General features: G+C 40.8%; 1 long non-coding RNA gene across 2 annotated transcripts in view; it reads left to right on the top strand.

Annotated features, from left to right (window-relative positions):
* Nucleotides 1-15,259, top strand: part of LOC143688204 (uncharacterized) — a 74,485-nt gene that overhangs the window by 53,963 nt on the left and 5,263 nt on the right. Inside the window, exons 5-6 of one of the 2 annotated variants that reach the window (XR_013177878.1) lie at nucleotides 10,078-10,165; nucleotides 15,150-15,206. This is a non-coding gene — a long non-coding RNA (uncharacterized LOC143688204). The remainder of the gene's footprint in view (nucleotides 1-10,077; nucleotides 10,166-15,149; nucleotides 15,207-15,259) is intronic. The other variant, XR_013177879.1, reaches the window with a different exon arrangement.

Below are 15,259 nucleotides of genomic sequence, written 5' to 3'. Positions count from 1 at the left end.
AAAAATAAGGTATTTCAAATAATCAGTTAAAACCACTGTCTTCTACTTTAACTGTTTCCCTGACATATTTCTGTTTGTATAAGGCAGCATGGAAGTGATAAAGAGCTTAGTTCAGAACTGGTTAAGGGAAGGTTGAGTTGGGGATGCACTTTGTTTGGGTTTAGTGAGATGTATTTATGTGGTTCTTATCCAGTTGTGATTAGTACCCCATGGTCTTGTGGGAGACTCAGCTTGACAAGTAACCACATATTCAACCTTTCATAAGTGCTGGATGGGGAAACCTACAGAGACTAGTGACAGGTAACAGTAGGGTGAGGGTCTATTTGGACAGGAGCTGCCACTTGTGTTTTCCAGGCTCTGTCATTCTACCTCCTCTGGAAGGTTAATAATTCCCTGTGCTTCTTCAATCATTCTATTCCTACTACCTCCTTCCCTTCCTGGAGCATAAGCACATTAAAACATCCCAATTTGTAACAAACGTTCAAATATCTTAAAAGAAAGTCATCACAGATTTGGGATATAAAGTCCTTCTATTGTACTAAGCAGTCGTAGAAAATCTTGATTTTCCAAAGGGTCTGAAACATATAATGGGAACCAAGGAAAAGGAAATCTCAACAAATAGAGATATGGAAAAGAAGTTCTCATTAGTCTCCTGTTAGAGCTAATACTAACATGATTGCCAGGTTCTGCTTCTTGTATTGCTTGGTGTTAATCTTATTCATGGATTTAGGAAAACGATAGTTTGACACAAATTGAGGCCAGCTATTCTACCTTAGACATGTTGATTTATTCCTTCATTTAGTGAGCTTGCTAGTATAAGACAGATTGCTTTCACATGCTGCTTCATAAGACAGAAAAACCCAAAGGTAGGGCAAAATAGGAAGCGATAGAATCACTACACAGCAGAAGCTTGCTGCTGAGTGGAGGGAAGGATTTGATTTGCAAACAGACAATATATTTGAACAAATATCCAAAGGCATTCTGTACTCAGAATTTGAAAATATTTTTCAACAAGTCACGGTCGCTTTCTAAGTTTTAATTCCAGCTTTAAAAGCCTAAGATTTCTATATATTGCTGGCTTTAATGTGATCAGCTATAAAAGTGGCCCCTTCCTACCAACATGGCTTACTTCTAAGTATAAGAGATTTGTTGAAACATAAATTGGCTGAAAATTTTCCATTCCTTAAAAATACACTTACTTCCCTTCCTTTTGGACCTGTCAGTTGCACAGGCTTCACGTGGAGTATTTGGTAAAGGATGGCTCACAAGAGGGTCCTCTGCAGCAGACACTGGGGACGCTGCTTTAGAAGCTTGAGGGAATTCTTCAGTTGAAGCTCCATAGGATACTGGTCTACAATCCTACATAGAAAGAGTAAAATGTCTTGACATGTTTAGCAAGCTCTTAAAAGACAGTCTTCTAGGTGTTTGGCTTTGTTCCATTTCATGCTACTGCTACATTCTTGGTATTCTCATCTCATTTATCCTCAAAGATACTTGCTTCTTTTGAATGACTTTCATCTGTTATAAATGTTATAATTTCTTTTACTTTTCTTTATTTCCACGGCACATCTACATCCGGGATGTTTTTAAGAAGCATGCCTGAGGCCGGGCATGCCTGTTTTATTCGTGTAAGAGGTGAATATGCATCCTCTTTGGTTTGCTCATTCTGCTTGCATCCCTTGCTAAACCAGCTTCATTTCAGAAGAGACTCCCCCTTGACCTTCTGTGGTTTGTGCCCATTTGTCCAGGGCATCAGATTGAGGTCATCTTCGTGTGGTTTATGATTCTTTCTTCCCAAATGTGATTCCTCTGTCTGTATCTACTTCAAGACACTGTACTTCACTGCCTTTTCTTGCAGTGATTCCATACCTGTTTGCTATCTGACTCTAAACAGGATTTGCTCAAATACTGTCTCTGGGGTAAATGGCCTGAAGGTCTGAGTCACCCAAACATTTCCTACCTGGGTACATTTTCAGGTTATTGACAACAGCTGTCCTGTGACAGTACTGCTTTTGCTGGGTCACTAGTTCCTGGATCTTCTGGGGCCATCTTGTCTACAGATTAAGCCACTGAGAATTTTACAGCATATATGTGCTCTGACACTTCATAATGTGAGAACATGGATTGAGCCACTGAAGTGTGCCGATGTTAGCATTGTAGGGGCTGAACTTCTCCACAGAGGGAAGGAAAAAAATCCGTATCTTCTCATTTAACCCTCAGTAAGATTTATTTTCAAAGTAAGGAGAGCCAAACAGTTTATAGTCCATGAGAATATATTCTTAGGGGTTGGGCATCTTGGCAACCCTGTCGCCCCCTCAGTCTTTGTTCACCCAAGAAGAATTTGAAAGTACGCATTTAATTCGTAAGTCTTTGCAAATCCTCGCCTTCCCCCAAATAACGTGCATTGGGCAAATGCTCCCTTCAAGAATTTGTTCACTCAACAAATATTTATTGAAGTCCACTCTGGAAAGCACCGTGTTGGACTCTAGTTATACAGACATATATGGTCAAAGCCTGTGTCCTTAAAGAGCTTGCAAAGTTGCCCAAGGGAAAAAGAAAAGGAGACCATAACTGAGTGGGTATTTGCATACAAACACTGAACTGCCGAAGTTGGCAAATTTAATAATGGTGTCCCTGAGTTAATAGCAAACAACTTTCCAGCCCCGAAGGCTTCGTGCCCCTGCTGAGGCTGGATAAATGATTTTACCACAAAACATGGCATTAGAAATTTATTTATGGCTTACATGGGTTATAGCAAAAATGTGAGTGCTGGTCAAATGTCGTTGACTAGTCTATATTCAGAAAAACCTCTGAGACCTTCCCTTACAGTAAAGTGTGACTTCTCCATTAGCCCCTATTGGTCTTTGACGACAGATCCCGAAGAAGCCAGTTGCTACCTTGCTTTCAATTCCCTTTGTTTGTTTTTCTTCCAGTCTTGAGCCTTTTAAGGAAGCTGAGCAATAAGCTCCAGAAATAAAGAGGTCGTGGCTAAGGGTTACTTGACCCTTATGTTGCTTTGTTTTGTTTTGTTTTGGAGACTAGTCAGAAATAAAGAAACAATCTCATTGACCTTCAGATAAAAAATCACCAAGAGGAAGCTGACAAAGAAAGAAGCAGCAAAATCCTTTTGTCTGTCATCAGACGGTGGCTGTGTCCTTTCTTCAGAAAGGCAGCTTTCTCCAGGCAGCTTTTGCAGCTGTTTCTCTGCCATGCCCATGAGAAGTTTAAGTCAAATGTGGAGAGGTAATCTGTATGTCTTCATTTTATTTTTAGAAATAAATCCGAGGCAGTAAATGTGAAGCAGTGGCATATATAATTACCTTTGTTAGTTCGTTAGCCACCTTAACATTTATGAGCCATAAGTTTTCTACTGTTTGAAAGGAAAAACCTGAAAACGGTATTTCTACTAATTATTTTTTTATGGGCCTTCGTCTCTTAAGGAAGGGCTATTGAGAACAGCTCCACAATGTGTTTGGTTTGTTGCTGAAGCATCCAAGTTACTGCAGCCAAGGCTCCTGTCTCATTGCCTGTACTCCCCAGTTTCCTCTCCTCTCTGAGCACTTAATCGAAAACAGTGTATAAACTTTGTGAGGATTTTCAACAGACTCTCTTCTAATCGTTTTGTTACTTCTTAAAGGTTTGCCTTGCCTTTGCCTTGCTTTCCTAAAGCAACACCGACGTTAAAATTAATAGTATAAATGGAAATTAGCTTCACTACCTTTTGGTTTTCCGTGAGGGCAGGACTGGAATCACTGGGTGTGATTCGGAAAAGCTGAAGTTAATTCAACTGAAGGAAGTCCTTTTTAGCCCTAAGTACTGGGCCCCCTTGGAATCTAGAGTCCTCGCCATGGAGTAAGAAGTTGCATCACATCTTCGGATATACCAGAAAGACGCTCCAACCACGGGAGGAAATGGTGACACTCATCTCCTGGGTGCATCTGGGCCCTTGGACTTTGATATTTCTGTGCACCTCAGAAGTGCCGATTTTACTTCTGATTACTGGCTGCTTCCATAAGTAGAGGAAGCACAGCACATGCTACAAGGAATTGAAGTTTTCCCTGTGTTAGCTGCAAGTCATTTTTTCAGCTTTGTTTTAAGTGTTGGACTTGTGAGTCTATGACTTCATACAGGACTTTGAGGAGCAATGCGTGCATATCTGCCTGCCATGCAAACAGTTCAGTTCAGCCTTTTGGGTTAACCGAGCCACCTGCTTGGTTACATAGGTGGTGAATTAGGTAACATGTCTGACCACACTTTCATGGGGAGACTCTGTTTATAAACTCTATGGAGAAATGTCTTAAATGTTAAGAGCCCAGTTGAATTTAAGGGCATGGTGGGGAAGGGACTTTTAGTGGAGAGTAAAGCAAGGCAGTTCCCACGTTACTGGGTGATGGAAAAGAGTTCCCAAAATGGGATTCTGCATCGCTAAGTGTGAGGCACTGTGGAGCTCAGACAGAATCGGTATCTGAGCGGCTGGAGTTAGATGTGTTGGTGCAGGTTGTTCTGGGTGAAGCTGGACGTGCTGGGGTCTGAAGGTCTCGGAAGGGCCCTGAGAATGCTTTCAGGTTGGTTGAGATTCTCATCTGCCCAGTAGAGATGGGGACCACTCTGTTCATCTCCACCATGCCCCTTCCACCAGCACCACCAGCCCTCCTGTCCACATTTCCCTACCCTCTTCTTAGGACCCCTTATTCAGCATCCTACAGCATGTTTTCCACAACTAAATCCAAGACTCAAACATTTGTTACTACCTCCAGTCTCCAACAGATTCTTTTGATTGCTGCCCCGAAGCCAGGCTGCAAACTTGCCTATCTGGAAGGTCACATATTTTGATCTTCTAGTAGTTGATATGTTTTATTTGCCTATTGACACAGTCAGAAATCTTTGCTCATTGTGTGAAGAGTTGTTCCTAATTCATACGACAACACTGAAATAGGGGACTCTATTACCTTGTTTCTCACATAAACCTCGCTAGGCATCCACAAATTTAATAAGCTATTTTCATCCTAACCCTCAGAACATTTACATTTGCCATTTTTTCTTGTCACAAAAACAATGATGTTTATATAATATTTCTATATGTTTTTTATTTTTTCTAATTCCACAATGTTTGTCACAGTTCATGAGTTATTTTCCATGTCATTAAATATCTATGACATTATTTTTAATGGTTTCATTATACTCCGTTCTATATATGAAACTATAATCCATTCAATCAATTTCTTCTTGTCGCACAGTTTGCCATTTGTAAGCAATACCATAATGATTACTCTTCTCCAAGGGATGTAGGCTAGCACCTGTTTTATTTATTTACTTAAAATAAATAAATAAATGAATAAATTTATTCATTCCTCTAAATAATCTACAAAGGGTAGAGTCATTAAATTTTTTTAAACAGTTCCATTGGTAAAGACAACATTGTTCCTCAAATCTGCATCTTTTTGGTAACTTGTAGGGCCAAACCTACTTTCACATGTCTGTTCATCATTTGCTTCTCTTTTGTGAATCACTCCTTTTATTCTTTGTCTCTTTGGAAGAGAGGAGAGTATTTATTTTCAATTCCCTAGAAGATTACCTTAAAGAGTTTATGGATATGTTTAAATAACATTTTGTCATTCGTCCTTAAACAGTACTTAAAATGTTGTGTTTTTTAATGTGTTGGCATTTTTTATTTTAATGTCAGAGCTGCTCGAGTATCCTAGAGGGAGAACAAAAATGTGCACAGCGCTGCCTTGCTTTAAGAAACTTGCAATCCAATTGGAGAAATATGGTACAAGCAGGTGTAAAACAGACAATACAACACTGAAAGCAGCAGCTTTTCAAGAAGAGGAGTGGCCCTGGAGCTGAAGCTGTTGGTTGCAGAGAGTTTGACAAAAGCCCCTTATGTATTGCTGATAATCCTCTCCCTCTGCCCTGATTGATAACAACAGATTTAAATACCAGGCTGGAACAGAAGAAAGAGCATCTGCAGGCGCGTGTGATCTGTGCACGTGGGCTGACCTTCCCTGCGTAGGGCTGAGTTGTTCTCTCTTCTGGGAAACCACGCTCATATTTGTGCCAGCACCTTTGGTGATATCAGTGACATAAATTGTGGTTATCTTTAGTTTATGAAAACTTAGAGAAGTATGTGGAAAAAATTCAGGGAGAATGAGAATAAACATTAACTTTAAATGTTTTATTTTTGTAATGTTAAAAGCATGCTGTGTCGTGCTTAAGAACTGTGGTCATGCTTGTTTTTGTGTCTCTCAAAGCACCTGCCAGTCCAGCACTTTTGTGAGATCTGGAATATTCTTTAAAGACTCAAAGCCAGTGAGACCTCACTGTGCATGTGTGTGCATGCGTGTGTGCAAGTGTGTAGGGCAGGGTATGGGAGAGGAGTCTAGGTTTAAATAACCTGGTTGCAAAAATGAGACTCAAAAACTCCAGCTATCTCGGGCTGGTTTGTGTGGACAGGAGGGCTGGTGGTGCTGGTGGAAGGGGCATGGTGGAGATGAACAGAGTGGTCCCCATCTCTACTGGGCAAATGAGAATCTAAACCAACCTGAAAGCACTCTCAGGGCCCTTCCGAGACCTTCAGACCCCAGCACGTCCAGCTTCACCGAGAACAACCTGCACCAACACATCCCAACTCCAGCCGCTCAGATACCGATTCTGTCTGAGCTCCACAGTGCCTCACACTTAGCAATGCAGAATCCCATTTTGGGAACTTTTTTCCATTGCCCAGTTAACGTGGGAACTGCCTTGCTTTACTCTCCACCAAAAGCCCCTTCCCCACCATGCGCTTAAATTCAAGTTTCCTGTGACTGCTGTAGTGACGCACAAACTGGGTGGCTTTCAACAACAGGGTTTTATCCTCCCAAGTTCTGGAGGCTAGAAATCTGAAATTCAGATGTCAGCCAGGCCATGCTCCCCGACAGAGTCTCTGTGCCTGGCCTCTTCCCACTCCTGGGAAGCTAGCTTTCCTTGGCTTGTGGCAGCACCACTGCAATCTCTGCTTCTGTGGCCATGTGGCCTCTTTCCCTTCTCTCTCACTCTGAGAAGGATTATTGTCATTGCATTTTGGGCCCTGCTGATAGTCCAAGATACATATGGTGATTTGATGCCATATATACCCCAGAAAAGTATGTTCTTAAACTTAATCCATTCCTGTGGATGGGAACCCATTGTAAATAGAACTTTTATGAGGTTATTTCAATTAAGGTGTGACTCACCTCAATCAGGACAGGTCTTAATCCTATTATGGAGTCCTCTATGAGTAGAATGAAATTCAAACAGAGAGAGAGAGAAAGCCAGAGGGAGCAGCCAGAAGCTGAATATCCCGAAAGAGAAGGGAGAGACCAAGAGATGCCTCTATGAGTCTTGGCATGTGACAAGGACTAAAGATTGACAGCAGTCAGCTCCAGAGTACTAGTCTTTGGGAAGAAAACTTCACCTGGATGGTGTCTTGATTTGGACTTTGTTTTATTCTCAAAACTGTAAGGAAATAAATTCCCATTGTTTAACCCAATTCATGTCATGTATTGAGCAGCCGAGGACACTAAAACAATATACCTTTCCTCTCAAAGTCCTTAACTTGATCACATCTTTTGCCACATAAGGTAGTATTCAGGGCTTTTGGGCATTAGGACAGGGACTTATCTTTTGGGGGGCCACACTCAGTTACAGACACGGTGTGAAACATCTCACCAGATGGCAAAGCAAAGCAGTGGGAGAGCTTTGGAGAGCAGCAGCTTTTCCAATTTAGGTGGACTTCAGCCAGTGGGATGCTAGTAAATGTTGAACAATGGGTTCTGTGGAAACAAAGTCCTGATTTGGAGCAGTTTTCAGCAAGAAAATACTCCCATGGTGAGTGGTGGTGAGACACCACCATGAAGTTATTGGATGTGGAGCTAGAAAGAGATGCACACCAAAGGCTCCTGTGAATCCTGTGAGCTAGCCCTGAGCACCACCACTGGTATTTGTGCCCAGGCAACTGCTCCATCCTTTCATGGTAGGACCACAACCTATTGTTGAGGCAGGAGCCAGAGGGGGCCAAATCCAGCACCCAAGGAAGGCCACTGGCATGAAACAGATGGTATATCAGGACCTCAGGCCCTCAGCTGGGACTCAGGGACTGGCGTGGTGGCAGCAGGACCTAGTGCTCCCCTGAGAGGGCTGAAGTCCCAGCACCACAGTGGAGCAGGAGGAAGGCTGAGCTCGGAGCACTGCAGGCGTGCATAGCACTCAGCTCCGCCCAATTTCTAAAGTGCCATCAAGCCCTACAGATTGGTGTCTTGAAGCTCTGATGTGGTTCCTCCTGTGACCAGGCCTGGCTTGGGCAGCCCTGGGGGCTCCAAAACCAGGGGCCAGACAGGTCACGGTCTCCAGAAACACCCAGCCAGTGTAGTCTATGCCTGAATTTATCCACAGGTAGGAGGGGGCAGGTGGGTAGGAATCTTCCCACTATTACAACATTTGGACCTTATGGGGAGTTAAACTATGTAATGTATTGATTCGGTCCCCAAATGCTATTTGGGGAACAAGAGGGACGAGCTCTTGCAGTCGTGGAGTCTGCATTCCTGTGGCGGAGACACATTATAAACAATTTATAAATGGACAAAATAGTTTTCTTTTTTAATTTTAACATTTGTTCCCTCTATTATTTATTTTTATTCCATATGTTCTACTCGTCTGTTGACAAGGTAGATAAAAGGAGCATCAGACACAAGGTTTTCACAGTCACACAGTCACATTGTGAAAGCTATATCATTATACAATCATCATCAAGAAACATGGCTACTGGAACACAGCTCTACATTTTCAGGCAGTTCCCTCCAGCCTCTCCATTACATCTTGAATAACAAGGTGCTATCTATTTAATATATAAGAATAACCTCCAGGATAACCTCTCGACTCTGTTTGGAATCTCTCAGCCATTGACACTTTGTCTCATTTCACTCTTCCCTCTTTTGGTTGAGAAGGTTTTCTCAGTCCCTTGATGCTGTCTCAGCTCATTCTAGGGTTTTTCTCAATCCCTTGATGCTGAGTCTAGCTCATTCTAGGATTTCTGTCCCACGTTGCCAGGAAGGTCCACACCCCTGGGAGTCATGTCCCATGTAGACAGGGGGAGGGTGGTGAGTTTGCTTGTTGTGTTGGCTGGAGAGAGAGGCCACATCTGAGCAAGAAAAGAGGCTCTCTTGGGGGTGACTCTTAGGCCTAAATTTAAGTAGGCTTGACCTATCCTTTGTGGGGTAAGTTTCATATGAACAACCCCCAAGACTGGGGGCTCAGCCTATAGCTTTCGTTCTCCACACTGCCTGTGAGAATATCAAGAATTCAACTTGGGGAGGTTGAACTTTTCCCTGTTCTCACCATTCCCCAAACGGAACTTTGCAAATACTTTTCCACTCACTGATCAAATCACTCTGGGATTCATCGGGGCATCACTCTGGACAAACCAACAAAATCTCATATCCTACCCAAGATTCCATGTACTTATGGTGTTCAACCAAGCTATCTACATAAGTTATATTGGAAATGCACTAGTCAAAATATAAATTTTGTACCAAATAAACATTTTTTGCTTTAGTCTCACACATAAGTTGAAATTTTAATATATTAATTCCCATCTATTTTCAGCACCCTGCAGTAATGACAGTCCTTTGTTCTTCCTCATGCAAAAACATTTTTAAAAACAAAATAGTTTTCTGATTGAGACAAAGGCCATGGAAGGCTGGGATGGCATGGGTGGGGCAGGAGACATGCCCCTTTGGGCAAGGTTATGGCATACTTTCTGAGAAGCAACGTTTGAACTGAGGTCTCAAAGATGATGAGGAGCCAGCTGTTCAAGTTGCCGGGAGAGAGGCAGAAGGAACAAGTGCCAAGTCCTATAGCAGGAAGAAGGAAGAAGCTCAGCTTGTTAGAGAAAGAGCGAGGAGGCCAGAGTGCTGGAGCCCCAGGGGGAAGAAAGGAAGGAGGTACCAACTGAAGTCAGAGGTGTTGGTGGGCCCTGGTCTTGTAGGACCTTGCTGGCCACAATGAGGATTCGGGTTTTGTTCTAGGTGAAATGGGATGTCATCTATATCCTTGTTACTCCAGGTGGGGTCCATGGACCAGGACGATTGCATCGCCTAAGAACTCCACCCCAGACTCACTGAGCTGGATTCTCATTGAATAAGATCTCCAGGTGATTCACGTTACACTAACGTTGAGCAGAGTGCTCTAATATTAGTGGTAATTTTCAAAGTTTAGCATGCATTGGGGTCAGCTGGAGGGCTTGATGAACCCTCAATTCTTGGGACGCTGAAGATCCTTACTCAATTGGTCTGAATCTGATCCGGAAAATCTGCCCAGGAATTTGCATTTCTAGCAAGTTCCTAGATGGTGCTGACACCTCTGGTTCATGTTTTGAGCAGCAGCTGAATTATACACCAATTTTCAAAAACCTAACACACAGTAAGATGATCTAAACCTAATCTTTCTTAAAAAAATAATTCAGCAGCTTGAAAGACTTTTACATTTCAATTGCTCAGAGAATTTTAAAATGTCATCTATTTTTAAATTATATATATATATATATATATTTAAATTTTTTTCGCTTGTTTGGTTTTTTATTCTGGCTAAAGGAAGCTACTTTCCTTTGAAAACCTGAAAGTGCTTTCCAAGCATTTTGTTAACCCACAAATCTTTGCCAGGGAGAATAGTAAATTACAAATTAAATGTGGGAGTAGCAAGCTTGAGGTACAGAGAAATGAATACATTGTACAAATCAGTGGCAGAGCAGGAAGCTGGAAGAGAGGTTAGTTGGATGGAAGTCTGTCAATGCAAGGGGACGTGAGGGGAGAGTGAGTGTGTCTTCGTGCAGCTTTTGAGTTAGACAGTGAACGCTGTATATTAAGTAATGCATATTCATGACATTGCCCTTTTTATAGCAAGAGTATGAAAACTGAAAGTGTCTTGGGTCAGAGGTTATTGCTGCTGTGATAATCTAACCATATAAGAATGCTTACATGTGAGCAGTTGTCCTCCTGCTAATTTACAGCAGCCAAACTAGTATAGTTCTTCAAATCCTGAAAGTTGTGAAATTTAGCAACAATGCAATAACGAATTATAAATGCTGTATTGTTTCCATTATACCACTGTTTTACCTAATTATTTCTGGATTTAAACCGTGGTGGAAACAATGCATATTTTGTTGTGAAACTCCAACCAGAAACATTTGGCCCTCTGACAAGAAGGAAACTTTGGCAAAGATTCTGGTATAAAACCGTGGTATGTAAATTCCCACATACATAAAATGAAGAATTAATATAAAATATTATGCCAAGAGCACACTACTTAATATTTATGGGCTTTCTCTTAAGGCTTACCTGTTTTTTAATATAAATTTTCATTGGAGAAGTTGTAGATTTATAGAAAAATCATATAGAAAATAGAGCTCCCATATACCCTCTCCCCCACTACTGACATTCTGCATTAGCAAATCTAATGGAAATTAGATTATATTATAATTGTACTACTAACTATGGTTGATAGGTTACCTTAGGGTTAACTGTGTTGAACAGTCCCATGTTTTTAAAACAAATTTTTCTAACATATATACAAGCTGAAATTTCTCCTTTTAACCACATTCAAATATATAATTCAGTGCTGTTAACTACAATCACAATGTTGTGCTACCATCACCACGATCCATTACCAAAACTTTTCCATCACCTCAGATAGAAATTCTGTACCAATTAAGCATTAATTTCCCATTCCCTACCTCCAATTCAGCCCTTGTTAACTCCATGAATTTGCTTATTCTAATCATTTCTTATCAGTGAGATGATGTAGTATTTGTCCAGTGGTGCCTGTCTTATGTCACTCAACAAGATGTCTTGAAGGCTAATCCATGCTGCCAGATGTATCAGAACTTCATTCCTTTTTAAGGGTGAATAATATTCCATTGCGTGTATATACAACATTTTGTTCATCCATTCATCAGTTGATGGATACTTGGGTTACTTCCATCTTTTGACAATTGTGAATAATGCTGCTATGAACATCAGTATGCATATACCTATTTGAATCCCTGCCTTCAATTTTTTTGGCTAAATACTTAGCGGTGGGATTACAGGATCATACAGTAATTCTATAGTTGCTGAGGAATCACTAAACTCTTTTCCACAGTGGCTGCACCATTTTACCTTACCGCCAAAAATGAATGAACGTTCCTGTTTCTCTACATCTATTCTAACACTTTAGATATTTTCCTTTTTTTCTTTTTGCATGGTACCTGCCCATGCAGTTCGATTCAGGGAATCGAACCTGAGTCTCTGGCATGGCAGACGAGAACTCTGCCTGCTGAGCCACTGTGGCCCACCCTTTCCATTTTTTAGATAGTAGCTGTTGTAGTAGGTTTGAAATGGTATCTCATTATGGTTTTGATTTGCATTTCCCTAATGGCTAATGATGTTGAGTATCTTTTCATTTCATGTACTTTTGACCATTTGTATATCTTCTTTGGAGAAATGTCTATTCAAATCTTTTGCCCACTTTCTAATGTGTTATTTATCTTTTTGTTGTTGAATTGTAAGATTTCTTTATATATTCTGGATATTAAACCCTCATCACATACATGTTTTCCAAACATTTTCTCCTATTGTGTAGGTTGTCTTTTTCACTATCACAATGATGTCCTTGAGTGCACAAAAGTTTTTACTTATGATCAAGTCTCATTTATCTGTATTTTCTTTTGTTGCTTGTTCTTTGAGTGTAGATTCTAAGAAATCATTGTCGAACACAAGGTCCTGAAGATGTTTCTCTATGTTTTCTTCTAAGAGCTTCATAGACTTGTTTTTATATTTAAGTCTTTGATACATTTTAGGTTAATTTTTATATACCATGTGAGGTAGGGGTCCACCTTTTTTTTTTTTTGGCTTATGGTTAGCCAATTTCCCTGACACCATTTGTTGAAGAGACTATTTTGGCACCCTTGTCAAAAAACAGTTGGCCATAGATTTGAGGTTCTATTTCTGAACACTTAATTTAACTCCACTGGGGTATATATCTGTCCTTGTGCCAAGGCCATGCTGTTTATATTAATGTAGCTTTGTAATGAATTTTAAACTTAAGAAGTGTGAGTCTTCCAGCTTCATTATTCTTTTTCAAGATAGTTTTGGCTATTAGGGTTGCTTACCATTCCATATAAATTTAATGTTTGCCTTTTTCATTTCTGCAAAGAAGGCTGTTGAAATTTTTATCAGGATTGCATTGAATCTGTGCATCACTTTGGGTAGAACTGATATCTTAACGCTATGCTGTCTTCCAATCCATAAACACAGGATGTTCTTTCATTTATTTAGGTCTTTGTAGTTTTCTGTGTACAGGTCCTTTACAACCTTGGTTAAATTTATTCCTACCTATTTGATTCTTTTAGATGCTGTAGTAAATGGAATTTTTTTCTTAATTCTCTCTTTGGATTGTTCATTACTAGTTGTGGAGGTTTTAAACTGTATTTACTGCACAGAAACATATTCTTACATTTAATCCATTCCTGTGGGTGTGAACTCATTTTAAGTAGGACCTTTTGATGAGATTATCTCAGTTAAGGTATGTCCCACTTCAATCAGGATGAATCTTCATCCTATTACTACAGTCCTTTAAAGTAGAATGAAATTCAGGCAGAAAAAGCCTCAAGAAGCGTCCACAATCAGAAATTCAATCGAACACAGAAGAGAACAGAGAGACCTGGAGATGCTGCCATGTGCCTTGGCAGGTGACAAACTAAGAACAAAGGATCCCTAGCAGCCTGCCCCAGAACATCAGTCTTGGGAAGAAAACATCACCATGATGATACCTTGATTTGGACTTTCCTTTAGCCTCAAAACCATGAGCAAATAAATTCCCATTGTTTCACCTGACACTTTTTATGATATTGGCTTGAGCCAATTTTCCTGGTACAGATTTTGTACCAGGAAAGTGGCGTGTTGCTATTGCAAATACCAAAAATGTGGAAACAGCTTTGGAACTGGGTAATGGATAGAGGCTGGAAGAATCATGAGGCACTTGATAGGAAAGACCTATGTTGCTCTGAAGAGACCACTGATAGAAATATGAATGTTAAATGTTCTTCTTTTGAAGTCTTAGATGGATATTATGAATGTGTTATTGGTAACTGGAGGAAAGACGATCCTTGTTTTAAAGTGGCAGAGAACTTGGCAAAATTGATTTCTGCTGTCAGATGGAAGGCAGAACTTGAGTGTGATGAAGTTGTATATTTAGCTGAGGAGGTTTTCAAGTGAGGAGTGGAAAGAGCAGCCTGATTTCTATTTGCATAAAATGTGAGAGGAAAGGAATAGCTGAGTCCTGAACTCCTGGGCATGGGGTAACCAAAAATTGATGGTTTCAAAAATTCAGAGCTTCTGGAAAGTGAGTCCCTGTAGAATAGTGCTCCATGTGAGAGTTGAACTGAACATGAAACCAGTAAGTAATTTCCATGGAAGTCAGGATTGGAAGTGCAGTTATCCAGGAAGGATCTGTCGAAAGTTCTTTTGTTGGATGATTTGGAGCCCTGTGAAGTATATGCAAAGCCGACAAGTGTTTTATATAATTTCTATATAAGGAACTACTGCCAGCCTGGACTAACAAGGTCAGAGAAGGAATAAATTGATGAAAAATCATTTTGAGGGCAGAACCATGGAAATTGAGGTCTGGACTACCACATCTTCCTCTGGCCAAGACAGTGAGCCCACCATGTGTGTGGAAAGTCTGAGTCTGTCTAGTGCTTAGAGAGGGTGTTCCTTCTGCTCCATTGTTCAGAAAGAGTGCTGCCACCTCAGTATTCACTGGGGGTGAAGCCTGTGTCCCAATGTTTGCAGAGAGCCTGGTTATCATCCTGATGGGGAAGGTGGAAACGTCACTCCATTGTTTGGGGAGAGCATGCCTGCTGCACAAACACTTAGAAGGAGTGGAGCTGTCCCTTCATCTGACCTGGGGAACAAAACATCATTCCATAGATGACTCTCAGATCTTGAATGATGGAGTGTGCTGTGCTGGTTCTCATAATTGTTTGGGATCTGTGACCATGTTTACTTTCCATCTTTTCCTTAAGGGAATGAGAATGTTTGTCCTATCCTGCCCCTCCATTATATACTGAAACTAAATAAATTGGTCTTTATGTTTCACAGGTCTGTGGATGGAGGGGAATTGTACTGCAGGACAGACTACACCCAAAACAAATTTTGGTGAGTCTTTGCACTAAGCATCATTTCTGAAATGACTTTAAGGCATTTTTTGA

This window comes from Tamandua tetradactyla, chromosome 1, assembly GCF_023851605.1.
Source record: "Tamandua tetradactyla isolate mTamTet1 chromosome 1, mTamTet1.pri, whole genome shotgun sequence".
NCBI classification, from domain to species: Eukaryota; Metazoa; Chordata; class Mammalia; order Pilosa; family Myrmecophagidae; genus Tamandua; species Tamandua tetradactyla.
The sequence above is the reverse complement of the archived record's forward strand: the minus strand, read 5'-3'. Positions and strand labels throughout refer to the sequence as shown.